Raw genomic sequence first — 15,087 nt, forward strand, 5'->3', positions numbered from 1 at the left:
ACAGTCAGCTACACCCAGTCATCTCACCAGAGTCAGGCTGAAGGCACCAAATTTCTAAGGCAAGAATAATTTAACTTTCTAAAAGAGGCATTTTCAGAATTGCAATTTAAAATCTGACTCCACTATAAGTTTGGATTTTAAATTGTGATCCCAGAGACACCAAAAATGATCTGTTTATCTTTTCCCATTTGGAAATGACGCTTATAAAATGTAATGAGGCGACTCCAATGTTATCCTACGTGAGAAATATAGCTGGGCAGTAGTGAAAAACGAATTCAAGAGTTTTTAACTACCAGGCCATCTAAAACATATAAGTACATGTCCAACATTTTAAATACATTGGCCCCTGTCCTCTGGGCTGTCCATGGCCGACCTTAGGGGTGACTTACATGTATTAAAAAGGAAGGTTTGGGCCAGGCAAACATTTAATTTTATTAGGTCAAAATGGCAGTTCAATTGCACACACAGGCTCTGCAATGGCAGGCCTGAGACATGTTTAAAGGGCTACTTAAGTGAGTAGCACAATCAGTGCTACAGACCAACCATCAGCATTTAATTGACAGGCCCTGGGCACATGTAGTGCCACTTTACTATTAACTTATACGTAAATTAAATATGCAAATTTATGGAGAGAGCACAAACACTTTAGCACTGGTTAGCAGAGGTAAAGTGCTCTGAGTCCTAAGGCCAACAAAATGAATTCAGCAAAAAGTAGGAGGAAAAAGTCCGAATGTTTGCGAATGACCTTCCAAATAGAGCCAGGTCCAATACTGGACATATGTTAGTGATAAATAGGTTTATATAGTTCATTGGCATATGGACCACTTCATGTGCATCTAAGGAAGTACCTAGAACTAACATGATGTCCACAGACATGCAAGGCTGAACGTGGACATATAAAGCAGTTCCTGGCATATATGCAGATACAAATCAGAACCTTCAAAATTACATTGTGCATGGGTAAGTGATGCTAAGGTTGGATAAGAAGCTGTTTCTGGCATATGATGGTTGTGTGTGTCATAAGAATTTGTATATCATAAGAGCTTTATTAAGGGACATGCATCCCAGAGACAAGAACGTTTTAAACTCTCAAGTCACAGGAATCCCCAGATAATCAATTAGGACTGCCAAATGATATCCAAGTGGACAAACCTATCTTTGTTGGGATGATACTCATAAAAGACACAGACACAGAAGACATATTTTTGCATGATTCCTGGATACATTAAGGATTGGTAGTTACATTGACACAGAATCAGAAATCTCTTGCCCACGATTGCTGTACTCAAAAGATCATATACAGAATACTATATTTGTGATGCTCTGGAGATGGATACATAAGAAAACCTTAGTGCATGAACAAGAGCTGTTACTTGTAAAAATACCTGGGAAACAACCTTTACAACGCAACTTTTACACCGCACTACCATTACAACGAAACTTTTACAACGCAACATCCATGACAACACATGCATTTTCAATGCAACCATTACAACGCATGACACTACAACGCACACCACTACAATGCATGCCATTACAACGCAGTCATTACAACGCATACCATTACAACGCATGGCATTACAACACATAGTACCCTTACACTATCCAACACTTACCCTACTGTTGCACCCCCTGGAGTTAGAATAGTAATTTTAACCCCTACACTATCCAACACTTACCTTACATGCAATGTAATGTTATGCGTTGTAATGGTATGCGTTGTAAAGGTAGTATGCGTTGTAGTGGAATGCGTTGTAAAGGTAGTTTCAAAGAATTCTTTGTAATGGCATGCGTTGTAATGGTATGCTTTGTAATGGATGTTGCGGTGTAAAAATTGCGTTGTATAGGTAGGCGTTGTAAAAGTATGTGTTGTAACGTCATACATCCAAAATAACTACATGTTTAAACATTTCACGGGACAGGTGATGCAAACTTTTAATAGAAAATGTTAAACGTGAAACCAAAAAAAACGACAGTATATGTTTGAATATAAAAATATTTAAACCTGTGAGTTTAGAGCGTTTAAGAGCATTTAAAGCGGCAATTCTGAATGTTCAGCCACTTTATTTTTTAATGGATGACTAGAGGGCAATCTGTTGTAAAAGCAAAACATGATTCTTTTATTAGATTTCACTTGCATTTTCCTCTGGTGAGTGCCAATGTTCATTTTGTTCCAAACAACACGTTATTTTTAATTAAATTTTCCTATTAAAAAAAAGAAAACTGCCTGCAACTTGATCTTAAGTGTGTAAAAGTATTACAGGTAATCAAATAGCTATAGTAATATATTTTTCAATGGCTATTTATTATTTTTCCCATTAAACTCTAGGTATTGTATTTTAAGTAACATTTCTTCCCTCTATTACTTGTCTTTTTTTATACCTACCATACAAATCCCTAAAGAAAATATTAATGCGAGAAGTAATTAGTCATGGATAAAAAAATAATCAGCTTGCATCGCATTTGCAAAAATAGTTATTTTGTACACCATGCAAACCGGACGCCCTCAGAGGTTTGTGTTTAATAAAAGATATACGAGTTTGCCCTATGGGGCATATGCACAAGCCCCTTGCACCACCACAGCGTGTCTTTTTTTGACTATCCGGTAGCGCAGTGTGGTGGCCCATATTTACAAGGCCACACAAACCCACCCTGCATGGCTTTACATGACCTTGTAAATGTGGCCCCCTTTCACGAACTACTCTGCATGAAAGGGGAATTCCATTGGTGTTTTTGTGGTTGTTCCCACGCAGCACCCATGAATTCTGATGCATTCCCAGATTTACAAGGTTTCGTAAACCTAGAAATGCTAGTATAAATACCGTTATTTTTCTTTGTTTTTTGCTCTATGTGCTACATTCTGCAGCACACATAGGGAAACACATTTAATGATTGTTTTTGTGCAGAAAGGGGTTTGTTTCCGCAGAAAAAAAATCATCCATGCAACAAAGAAACTCTTTCACCATAGTGCAAGGGTGCCTACATTGGCATTAGGCACCCAGTTCTGCATCAGCACAGAGGAAAGCACAGAGATGTGTCATATAGTTGTCACTACGACACATCCCTGCACTTTCCGAATGATTCAGCTCGGCACAGCAAGATGGCTTGCGGGGCTGTGCTGCGTCGTTTTCTTGTTAATATGGCCCAATGTGACTTACATGAGTTTGAAGAGAAAGGCGCAAACTAATAGTACTAAAAAAAAAGCTGTCTTGCATTTCTTTTCCTAATTCTAACTATGCATATGTTAAATATTCTATAACATTTCCTGGCTAGTGTGGGAGAAACGGAAAAAAATTAGCTGTTCATTTTTGTATACATTTTCAAATGTTTTTCTTCCATATTGCAACTTGTTTTCCGTCAGGAAAACCGTGGGGGTGGGTGGGGCGGGGCAGGAGGAGGAAGTTTGGGAATTGAAGAGCCTTACCTTACTTAACCGGAATTGCATGTACACTTACCTATGCCAGATGTAATTAACGTGCTAAAAAAGTGTGATGAATGCATTTAGAAATGTCTGCCAATGATTACGAAGTAATAACAGAGTGTATGTACACGACATTTGTATATACGTGCACTCTCTACAGCTCTGACCGAGCCGTGAAAACTTTAATTAGACTAAAGTAGGAAACAAACAAAAAAATATACGCTATTAAATACACCTGGTGAAAAGTATATATATATATAAATGCATATGTTATATCTTTTATTATTACCCTTATTACGAGTGGTTTGATGTTTTCTGACCCCTGCGTAAACTCCTATTTGCGAAGGTGTCGAAATTATGATTTGTTTGGTATTTACCTACCTGCGCTTATTATACCTGCTATAGAACACATTCCAAGTTACCATTCTTTGTCTGTTGCAGTAAAAAGCACCAGGATTCCGACTGACTCGGAAACAGGCCCTATGTGTGTCAGTCATTCTTAGACCTCGAAATTAAAAATATATTAATGAGTACTCCATAGGATCAATGCAAAGTAGTAAAGAAACGTACATTCAAAAAATCTAATACAAAGGAAAAATGAGCTAACTCGGGCCTAGATGTAGGTAATTTTGTTTTACCACTTCTTAAATACCGAATTTTAGCGATTCGGTATTTAAGAAGTGGTAAAATAGAAGAAAGGGATGTAGGTATTACAGAATCGGTAAATACCGAATCGTTAAGATTCGGTATTTACCGATTCTGTAAATATCGATTTGGTAATGCCCATTGATTCCTATGGGCATTGAAGCCCATAGGAATCAATGGGCATTACCGAATCGGTATTTACCGATTCGGTAAATACCGATTCAGCAAGGGTGCAGGGCGTGTCACTTTGACACCCTCTAGCACCCCAAATACAGGCATGTGTGCCATGTTCCACACAGACATGCCCTAAGGGCATGTCTGTCTGTCACATGGCATAGGTGTGCATGCACACATGTGCATGCACACCTGGATACAGTATTTTACCACCCAATTGGATTGGGTGGTAAAATACCGAATCTGAAAGGCATTTGGGACTCAGAAGAATCCCACCTACATCTAAAAGTTACCGAATCGGTAAAAATACCGATTCGGTATTTTACCGATTCGGTAAATTTACTGAATCGGTAAAATTGGCCCCCTACATCCCAAAAACCCATTTACCGGTCGGTAACGGCCGAAATCGGCCGTTACCGGCCGGTAAATGGCCACCTACATCTGGCCCTAGATGACTTAGCATTTGACTTCAGTCTAGACTCAGAATGTAAAATAAAAATTCTCAAAATAATCCCAATGAAATATATAAAATAATTACAATATCATGAAAATTCGATATTTACTCAAAAAGCTTTCAGTTAATCGACCTACTAAAATAACCATTTTCAAGTTATTGAAGCCTATTTTCTAAATGTAGGGATTTCATGATATCAGAATGTTATGGGAACGGCTCCTTTTCAAAGTATCACCAGTCACTCGAAAATGTGCAATGAAAGGTTGCTTATCAAACTCTTACTGCCTAGATGTCACAAACGGCAGTTGTCTAAAGTGTCGCTATAGAAATTAATTATGGCTGGTTCAAATTCAATACTTATGTAAAAGAGACTGAATGATAGCCATGTTTCTTTTCATTTGCACAACTATTATATCACCAATGGACTCTAAATCTCAGAAATGTAGCTGAGGAAAGCACATTCGAGGTAGGACTGGGCACAGAAAATCGTCTCTGGCACTACAATAAATGTGACCCTAGCAGTGAATTAGATCGCTAAAAAAACCTATGTTTGCAAATTCGGGCAGTATTGAACTTGTAATGACTCGTTGTAAAAGTGTTTTGGAAGGCATTGGAGACTGCATGCCTTTGTGCTTACTGCAGGCAAAGAATATGGTATTATCAGCAAAATCAATAGTAACAAGCATTGGTAATGCACCGTTTTTGCCTATGTAATGAATAAAGAACTGTTTTCCTCAATCATAGTCCAGGATAAGGAAAGAGCTCCCTGACAGATAACACGGGAGTGGAGAGGATGTGGCACAGCTGCCAGAGCTGCTGATATGAGATCTGGGCATTCCGGTTCGAGTCTCAGTGGCCCCGATCAACATCCTGTGATTCTATACAAATCACATACAGCCACATGCATCATTGTAGGAATTTGCGATTCCTAAATTGCGAAAATTAAGGAATCGCAATTTAGGAATCGCAAATTCCTATGCATCAAAAAATCGCAATTTTTTTTGCGATTCCCTAATTTTCCTTATTTGCGATTCTTTAATTGCGAATCGCAAATAAGGAAACGCTTTACATTGATTCCTATGGGCCTAGAGGCCCATAGGAATCAATGGGAAGGCATTCTCATTTTGCGAATTCGCAATTAAGGAATCGCAAAATGAGAATGCAATTTCAAGGGTGCAGGGGGGTCCAAAGGACCCCCCCTGCACCCCTGGATTGTCATGTAAGTACATTTTACTCACACACATGTCCCAACGACATGTCTATGTGTAAAATGTAAGTTTCAAAAATGCAATTATTTGCATTTTTGAAACTTTTCGCAAATTACCATGAAGGTGTACTTCATGGTAATTTTTCCCTTTAAAATTGCGAATTCGCAAAAAAAAATCATGCATAGCATTTAAGAAATCGCAAAATTTGCGATTTCTTAAATGCTATCGCAATTTGAGAAATCGCAAAAAATAGCGATTTCTTAAATTGCGAGAAATGGGAAATGATTGATGCATCCCAAAAAGTGATTTTGGAATCACAAACGGCCGAATTTTGCGATTCGCACTGTTTGCGATTCCAAAATCACTTGATGCATGTGCCCATTAATCTCTCTAGGTGATACATTGTTATAGAAATATGCTGCACTAGTACAAGGCAAAGTTTTATGAAAGTATATTTCTACCAAAGTGGATGTTAACAGTGTTTCAGCTGCGGTAAACTAATAAGAGAAGCTGATTAGTAGCAAGCATTGGTAAAACAAGAAAAGATGCTACAGCCAAAAGAAATAGAGGAAAGGTAAGTGTCACATGCAGGAACCAATGAGATGCAGGGAAAGAGAGGAGGCGGGATGTAAGTCCCTTTTAAGTGTACATTAAATACTATACATTTCTCAAGCATAGTGTAAGCGCTGTGCAGGTGAAACCTAAACACTAGCCGTCCCAATCATAAAACAGTCCCACAAACAGCCACAACAATTGCCGACACACTGACCCATTACACCAAACCTTCAAGTACTTCCTAATTGCTCTGTAGGCCAGTCCGACCCTGAACACACCCTTGCATTGTCAAATTGTCTCTGTGTGGTGATTATAGAGTTCTTCATGTGACATTGTGGCTAGAATTGTTTTTCCTGTATAAGTCTAAATAGCTTACTTTGCTGCCCAGTCCCAAATTTCATCAAATTAAAACCAATAACATTTTGAGTCAATGAGGATTAGCGTTTCCTTAATATGAGACTTAAAGATACTGATCAAATTCCCATTAACATTATGTTTATACCTTCTACAACCTTGTTTTCAAAACTTTGCTACGCATATTTAAAAAAAAATATTCTTGAAGCTGTATCAATGTAAACTTGTCTGCAGTTCAGGGTGTGTCTCAACTCGCCTGTTATTTTACAGCCTCAAGCAATTAACATGGAGCTCTCTGCAGTTAGGGGAATTTTTTTCCACATAGTTTGACCATTGCTTCAAGTCAGTAAATGTAAGAAAGGATTTTTAGTCTTTAAGAAAACACTTTTGGTAATGAATAGGGTTAGGAAAGAAGTGAGTAGGAAATGGTGTTACTGTTTGAGGGGGATGAGCCCCTTCTCAAGCAGCCACCACATTTCTTGTGAGGGTGAAACGCAAGCAAACCACAGATTAACCTGGGCTTAACTCTTTGGTAGCTTGGTACAAATGCGGTCAGGATTAACATAGAGGCAATGTGTAAAGGATTTATGCTGCACTTCAAACAGTAATAAAGTAAAACACAACACAAGAAGATCCCACACCAATTTACAAGAATAGAGGAAAATGTATTAAATTATTAGAGACCAAAATGACAAAATCCAATCAGTAGAACCGGAGATCTGAAAAATTGAATATTTAAGAGAAAACAATGGTTAGAAGCACAGAGTGGCCACTGTGGTTATCTGAGTGCACCAGATCAGGACAAAATCACAAGTTCAGGCCGACTGCAAAGAAACACAGGCAGATACAGGAACTAGGTTTGAAACACTGAGCAAAGTACTTTAAATTCGGGTTGCATAACTTTGTAAGGTCACGCGTGGAGGATGCATCGCACAGTGGCGGCTGCTGGTCGTGCAGCAAGGCTATATCAGGCAGGAGCAGTTCTGAGGAGCTGCGGGTCTGACATGTGAGTTCCTGTGCCGAGGACACATTGCCAGCAGCATTTTAAGGAATGCATCTCACTGCAGGGGTTCCAATGCATGGCTGCAAGGCAATGCATTGCGCTGCATTGGTCCTGCCCTGGAGACCCCAGCTGGGCTGGCAGAGCACCTTCAGGTCTGTTTCCAAGTGTTTGGTTCTGGGGTGGCACCACTTGGGCAAGACTTACAGTAGACAGAGTTCAGATGTTGGTTTCAAGGTAGTTAGAGGCTTTGCTATCCCTAAGGCCCTGATTTGGAGACTAGCCACCTAGCCCTTGGAGTCACTCTGGTGGTCCTGGGTTCAAGATTCAGGCTCAGTCCTTCTCATTAAGGCAGTAGGGCATCATGGCAGCAGATTAGCAGACCTTCCTACAGACAGCAGCCCTTCTGAGTCCTCCCAGTCCAGAGTTGTACTCACAAGTTGAGTCTGCGTTTCTAAAATGTATACCTGGTGCCAGCTTTGATGTAGGAGAATGTTCCGGAGGTTTCCACAGATGTTTGTAATTTCCTGCCTCCCTATCATGTGCTGAGCTTGTATGGGGCACACAAATCTAGTGTCAAACCCTTTGTGTGAGTGCTCAGGCCGAGGCTTTGTAATGTGCAGGTGTGGTATGTGAGACCTCTTCCTCCTCAGGTTTTATTTATCCAGGTCGAAATGGGAGTTTAAAACTGCAAATACTGGGAGTCTGCAGAGCGTGCAAAGCAAGATGGCCACCGCACTTTAAGCTACGCCCTCACACACCTTATCGACGATCTTTTTCTGATGAAAGGGAATTCGTGTTGCCATCATCTTCACCCCAGCTGCTCCTTATTGCTTGGAGAGACGTCTGGCTGAATTCCAGAAGTCTGATGCCTTCGTGTGCAGCGCGGAAGGCCCATTTCTTTTCTCCTCGGAGAGGGCTCTAGTCGTCTGCAGTAATCTCTGTGAGCAGTGAGGAGGCGGGCATATCTTCCTTGGCACCTCCTCTCTTCAGAAGCCTTCCATCCTCTTAAAGGGACTTTCCAGCCTCTTGTTTGCTTGCACTCCTCTTCTTCACAAGTTCAAAGAGATTCCTTTTCCTTTTATTCATTCAAGCTTTATTCAGGACTTACTGGGTCTGTTTTTAATTCATTAATTATAATATTTTGACAGGAATACTTCAAAATCTCTGCTATTTGTTGTGTAATTTATTTACTGTTACTTGTCTGCTCTCTGTTTAACAGTATGGAGTCCAAAACGGTATCAAATGAGCATAAACAAGCTATTTCACCTCCTCCTACTAAATCCAAAATTATTGATTCATAAGATAATTAATTGTCAAACATTTTGGAGGAAATTCAAGCTGTTCATATACATACTGACACAATTTCTTCAGATATTACCCCTTCAGCGCTGCGCGAATTCCGCTGCGGTGCTGAAGGTTCTAAAGAACCTATGGACTCATGACGGAACGGTTCCGTCATGAGCACAGGCCAACCGACGCTCATGACGGAACCGTTCCGTCATGAGCATGGAAGGCGTTAAAAATATTCAGAGAGATATGGCTTCACTATCTATGAGAGTCGCAGATAATTAGATTAACATTTGTGGCAATACTAAAGCTATTACAAATATGGCTCCACTTATTCCTCAGGTTGCTTCTCTCCAACGCTCATTACTTGACTAAGAGTATAGAAATAGACAATACAACCTATGCATATTTAATGTCCCAGAGGGAGTTGAGGGAAAAACTTGTCGTCTTGAAAAACCTTCTACCTAAACTTTTAAATCTCAAATTTCCAGAATGTTTTGAGATTGATAAAGCTCACAGAATACCCTCCATTCGTAAACCTCACCAAGTCAAACTGAGACAAATCATCTTTGAAGTTTTGAGGCACCATCACCTCCTAATCCTATGGAAGGCTTCCTGAGATATCCCTTCTCTCTTAATTGAAGGAAATAAAGCTGTTATTCACCAGGATTTTGCAAAGGAGATAGTTCAAATAAGACTCCAATTTTCAGATTTAAGGCCTCGTCTGCGTGAAGCTGGATACAAGTATGGCCTCTTTAATCCTACGGTTATGCGCATCTGGAAAAGTAATGTCTCCAAGTCTTTTTCAGCTCCTTCAGATTTAATAAGATTCATGGACCAGCATGATCCTATTCTCACGGATTCTCAACCATCTGGTTCTGCATGCTAACATTTCCTCCCCTTAATAAAGGATGTTACTCTTTTTTCCATAGCAGGCACACATAAGGTGGTTTTCTTGCTTTGCACCTCCGTATCCAATGTTCCTGGAGATTGACCTCTTTATATGTTGTATGTCTTGTTTTGTCTTTTTTTATGTGGACTACTTACTTTCTTTTATCCTTTTCTAATACTTATAGGATAATATATCCAGGCCACAAAAGTTAGTAGTTGGTTCAATAAATGTGAAGGGTTTGAGGCACCCAGTTAAAAGACTAAACATTTCAGAATATCTGAAAAAATCTAATGTAGATAGCTATTTTTTTTACAAGAAACGCATGTGGATGGTAAAATATTACATACTCTGTCCAAGGGTTTGGTAGGGCTTATGGTTTCATCCCCTGTTGCAAAATGTAAAAATGGTGTAGCTATACTTTTCTCACATAGAGCACATGTACAAATATTGTCTCTTCACCATGACTCAGATGGTAGATTTGTTAATGCTCAAGTTAAAATTGACAAACTAATTTTAAATTTGGTCAATGTATATGCTCCTACATCTGTTGATCCTGCCTTTTGGTCATACGTTTCTGATGAAATACTCAAAATTGGTAACATGTCCCTTATAATGGGTGGTGATTTTAATCTCACCAGAGGTCCTTTATTGGACCGTTCTTTAGTATTTAAATTTCAGCCTAACAAAACATTCTTTGCTTTGAAATCTTTTCTTTCTGTTACTAAATTGTTTGGGTTTTTAGAGATTGAAACATCCTACGGATAAAGAATTTACTTTTTATTCAATTGCTCACTCTTCTTTTTCCTAGACTGATTACCTATTGATTTCACATAATCTATGCCACATGATTAGTGAGTCAGTTAAACACCCTATTACAGTTTCTGACCATTCTCTAATTTCCTTTTACTTATGCATTTCTGACCCTCACACTCCTAATAAAAGATGGAGAATGAACTCCGAAGTAGTTCTCAATCCAACTAATTCTAAAAAAATTGCCTTAGCTGTTAGTGAATATTTTGTAAATAGCAATCCATGCAATACTTCCAAAGTTATCCACTGGGATGCTTTTAATTCTCATATTTGAGGAGTTTAAATTTCTATTATGGCACATGAGAATAAATCATTTTACTCCCACCTCTCCAAATTGGAGAAGCATATAGCAACAGTGAAAAGACTTTTCATTTCATCTAGAGACCCACAATATAAATCCCAAATTCAGAAATATAGATACGTATATCATTGAATGCTTAGTAAAAGAGCAGGTTTACTTATTTCAGAAGAAAAATCAAGCTTTCATTTTAACTCTAACACATCTGGTCAACTATTAGCTAACTATATACGCATCAAGCAAGACAGAATTCAAATCCCAGCCATCAAAACAAATAATGGTACCTTCTTGACATGTTGAGGATATACTTAGAGAGTTCCTATCCTTCTACTCATCCTTATAACATGAACCTTTCGCTGCTCATAACAATGTCATCACTGATTTCCTTGATTCTTGTCAACTGCCTCAGATTTCCGACACTGATAGATTAACTTTAGACAATCCCATTGACATTCAAGAGATAATTGCAGCTAATAGTGCATTAAACAAAAAAAAAAACACCTGGCCCAGACAGTATTCTGGGTTGAATTCTATAAATGTTATCAAGACCAATTATCTCCTATTCTACTTTCTCTTTTTACAGACTTTCAGCGCACTTCCATGATGGGGAGGCTCTTTCAATGAAGCCACTATCATTGTCCTCCCCAAGCTTAATAAACATCCTCCTTTAGTATACAATTTTCATCCCATATCTCTAATTAATCAGGACTGTAAAATATGTGCCAAAAGATTAGCAAATAGATTATCTCCCTTGCTTTCCAATATTATTCAATCTAATCAGACTGGCTTCATGAAAGGTAGACTGTCAGCCAATAACACTCAACTGCTTTGTCATGCCTTGTCTCTTGCTAAATACTCCAACTGTCCAATTGGTGTAATCACCTTAGATGCAGAATAGGTATTTGATAAGGTTAACTGGCAGTTTTTATTCAAAACTCTAGAAGTATTTTGATTTGGCCCTATTTTTATTAATATGATTAAAGCATTGTATTCAGCTCACTCAGCCTCCATTTGTATCAATAGTGCATGCTCTTCTTCATTCCGATAAAATATGGAGGCACTCCCCAAGGATGTCCACTATCTCCTTTACTTTTTCTTATTGCTATAGAACCCCTCTTATGTTCTTTCGGCAATAGTGATATATACACAGGTGTTATTTTGAAAAATACTAACAGTAAAATTTCTGCAGACGCCCTAGATGTATTACTATATGTTAATGATCCCTTTCTCTCTGTACCTATTAGTCTCAATATCATTCATAAATATGCTGGTGTTTCTGGTTATTCCTTGAATACTAATAAGACACATTTTTTTCCATAACATTTTTTTTGTAATTCTACCAATGTTATGTTATGTTATTGTTATTTGTTGTGCGCACAGCTACTCCAGCTAAGGAGCGTCCTGGCGCATTGACAAGGTAGAACATAACATAACAGGAACTAAACAGAAAACTAGAGGGTGCTAACTAAAACAGAAAGGTTTTTATGGCTTTCCGGAAAGCCGTGAGGTCCTCCAGCAGGCGAATTTCAACCGGAAGAGAGTTCCAAGTTGTTGCAGCTTTGACGCTGAAGGAACGTCCCCCCACACGGCAAAGCCTGTATCTAGGAACCACAGCAAAGGCCTGGCCTTGGGAACGGAGGGTGCGCGTAGGGACATAGAAAGAAAGAAAGCTGGACATAATTTCAGGGCCTATACCTCTCAAAATCGTAAAGGTCAAACAAAGGACCTTGAAGAGGATACGCGTCCTCGCTGGAAGCCAGTGCAAGGAGCGAAGGACACTTGACACCGAGCAAAATCTGGGCAGGCCGACAATCGCTCTGGCCGCAGCATTTTGTACCCATTGCAAGCGGGTAAGCTCAGCCTGATTGGCCCCAACCAGGAGAGAGCTAGCGTAATCCAGGCGAGAGATGACGGTGGCCTGGATTACCAGCTGCCTGGTTGGGGCATCAAAGTATTTGAGGACAGGTCGTAAGCCTCTCAACAGGCCAAAACAACAGGCAGCTGTTTTTTTGGTGTGTCCTACGAAGGTAAGACCAGCATCCAGCCAGACTCCCAGGTTTTTCAGCTCCGACACCGGAGTCAGAGTTGGTCCCAACTCTGGCGGCCACCATTGGTCACCCCATAGTTCCACTCCCCTTCCGACAATCATAACCTCTGTCTTAGTGGCATTGAGCTGGAGACAGTTCCCCGTCAACCAGCTAGCCACCGCCTTCAGTCCAACCTGAAACCTGGGGGCATCTTGTTCCGCATCCCCGCTGAGAGTATCCGCTAGCTGTGTGTCGTCGGCATATGAGACCAAGGTTAGGCCCCACTGCCTGGCAACCTCAGCCAGCGGTCTCACGTACAGATTGAACAATGTGGAACTCAGCGAGGATCCCTGCGGAACCCCCATGGCCAGTGGCTGGAAATTGGACTTGAAGGGCGGGTGGCAACACAGAAGGAACGATTGCTGAGGAAGAAGCGGAACCACTGCAGCGCCTGGCCCCCGACACCAATCTCCTCGAGCCGATGCAGAAGGATACTGTGAGAGACCGTGTCAAAGGCGCCGCTGAAATCTAACAGTATCAGCGCCGCCGTCTGACCAGCATCCAACACCGCACAAAGATGTTCTACCCTCACAAGGAGGGCGGTCTCCGTGCTGTGCCCAGCACGGAAGCCATTTTGTGTGGGATCAAGGGCGTTGGTTCGGGCGAGATGTTCTGACAGGGCCGAGTTGACATGAGCCTCTGTTATCTTCGCCGGCCAGGGTAGCAGTGATATGGGGCGGTAACTTTCGGGCTTCGATGGTTCCATGGTGGGCTTCTTGATGATTGGGGACACCACCGCCTGCTTCCACTTAGTTGGAACCACACCCGACTCCAGTGAGAGGTTGACTAGGGAACATACAACAGAACGTCCCAAAATGGCCTGATCTCTAAAAAGAGCAGGTCTTACTGGATCCGATGGAGAACCAGATTTAACTTGCAAAGCAAGTTTGTCAAAACCCTCCGGAGAAAGAGGAGGAAATGAAAGCAGGGTAGTATGGGGAAATGCCCCATTGAGACTTCCCAGGTCAATCCCTGTCCTGGGGAATGCCCGGTAAATAGCTTGGACTTTTCCCAGAAAGTAAGAAGCAAGGGATTCACAGTGGGAGATGGAGCCCACAGCCACAGGGGAAGTCCGCTTCGCCAGAAGATCTTTCACGGCCTTGAAGATGGTCTTTGACGGGTTTGAGCTGTTACGAATTTCTGCAGCATAGAATGCCGCACGGGCTCGACAGATTGCCCGATGATAGATCTTGACGGAAGCAGCATATGCAGCTTTCAAATCAGCCTCATACGTCTTCCGCCATGCTCTCTCCGCCCGTCTACAGGTTCCCTTCAAGGCACGTAAGGCGCTGTCATACCAGGGACTCGACTCTCTGGTACTGATTTTACTCGATACGATAGGGATCAGAGAGTCCAGAGCCCTGGCAATCCAAGAGCAAAAATGGTCATAGCCCTCTTCCACGCCATTCAGTGGGCCCAGCGGATCTTCAGCTAGAAGGCGGTGAAAGTCTTCTAGCCTGAGTTTGTTCCAGAGCCTCCTAGATACCCGACTGACCGAAGGGATGGAAGGGGTCACGGGTATAGGACATTGGATGATCACCAGGGAATGGTCGGTCCACGCTAACGGAAAGATAGATATGATTTTAGTCTCCGGCAGATTAGTAAAAAAGGGGTCCAGAATATGTCCCCCCAAATGAGTAGGCTGAGAAACCAGCTGGGAGAGCTGAAAGGCCTCTAAGTCAGCAGAAATACTGCGTACCGTCAGGTTGGAAGGAGTATCAAAATGTAGGTTCAGATCACCCAAGATGGAATAGTTGGCACAATCTATAACTAGTGTGCCAACAGCGTCGGGGAATGAATTTCTGAACACCACATCACTACCCGGCGGACGATACACAAACCTCCCAGAGAACGTAAACTGGGGGCTGACTAAGATCTTGAAAGAAGCGCTTTCACACC

This window comes from Lissotriton vulgaris, chromosome 8 (assembly GCF_964263255.1).
Source record: "Lissotriton vulgaris chromosome 8, aLisVul1.2, whole genome shotgun sequence".
Taxonomy (NCBI): domain Eukaryota; kingdom Metazoa; phylum Chordata; class Amphibia; order Caudata; family Salamandridae; genus Lissotriton; species Lissotriton vulgaris.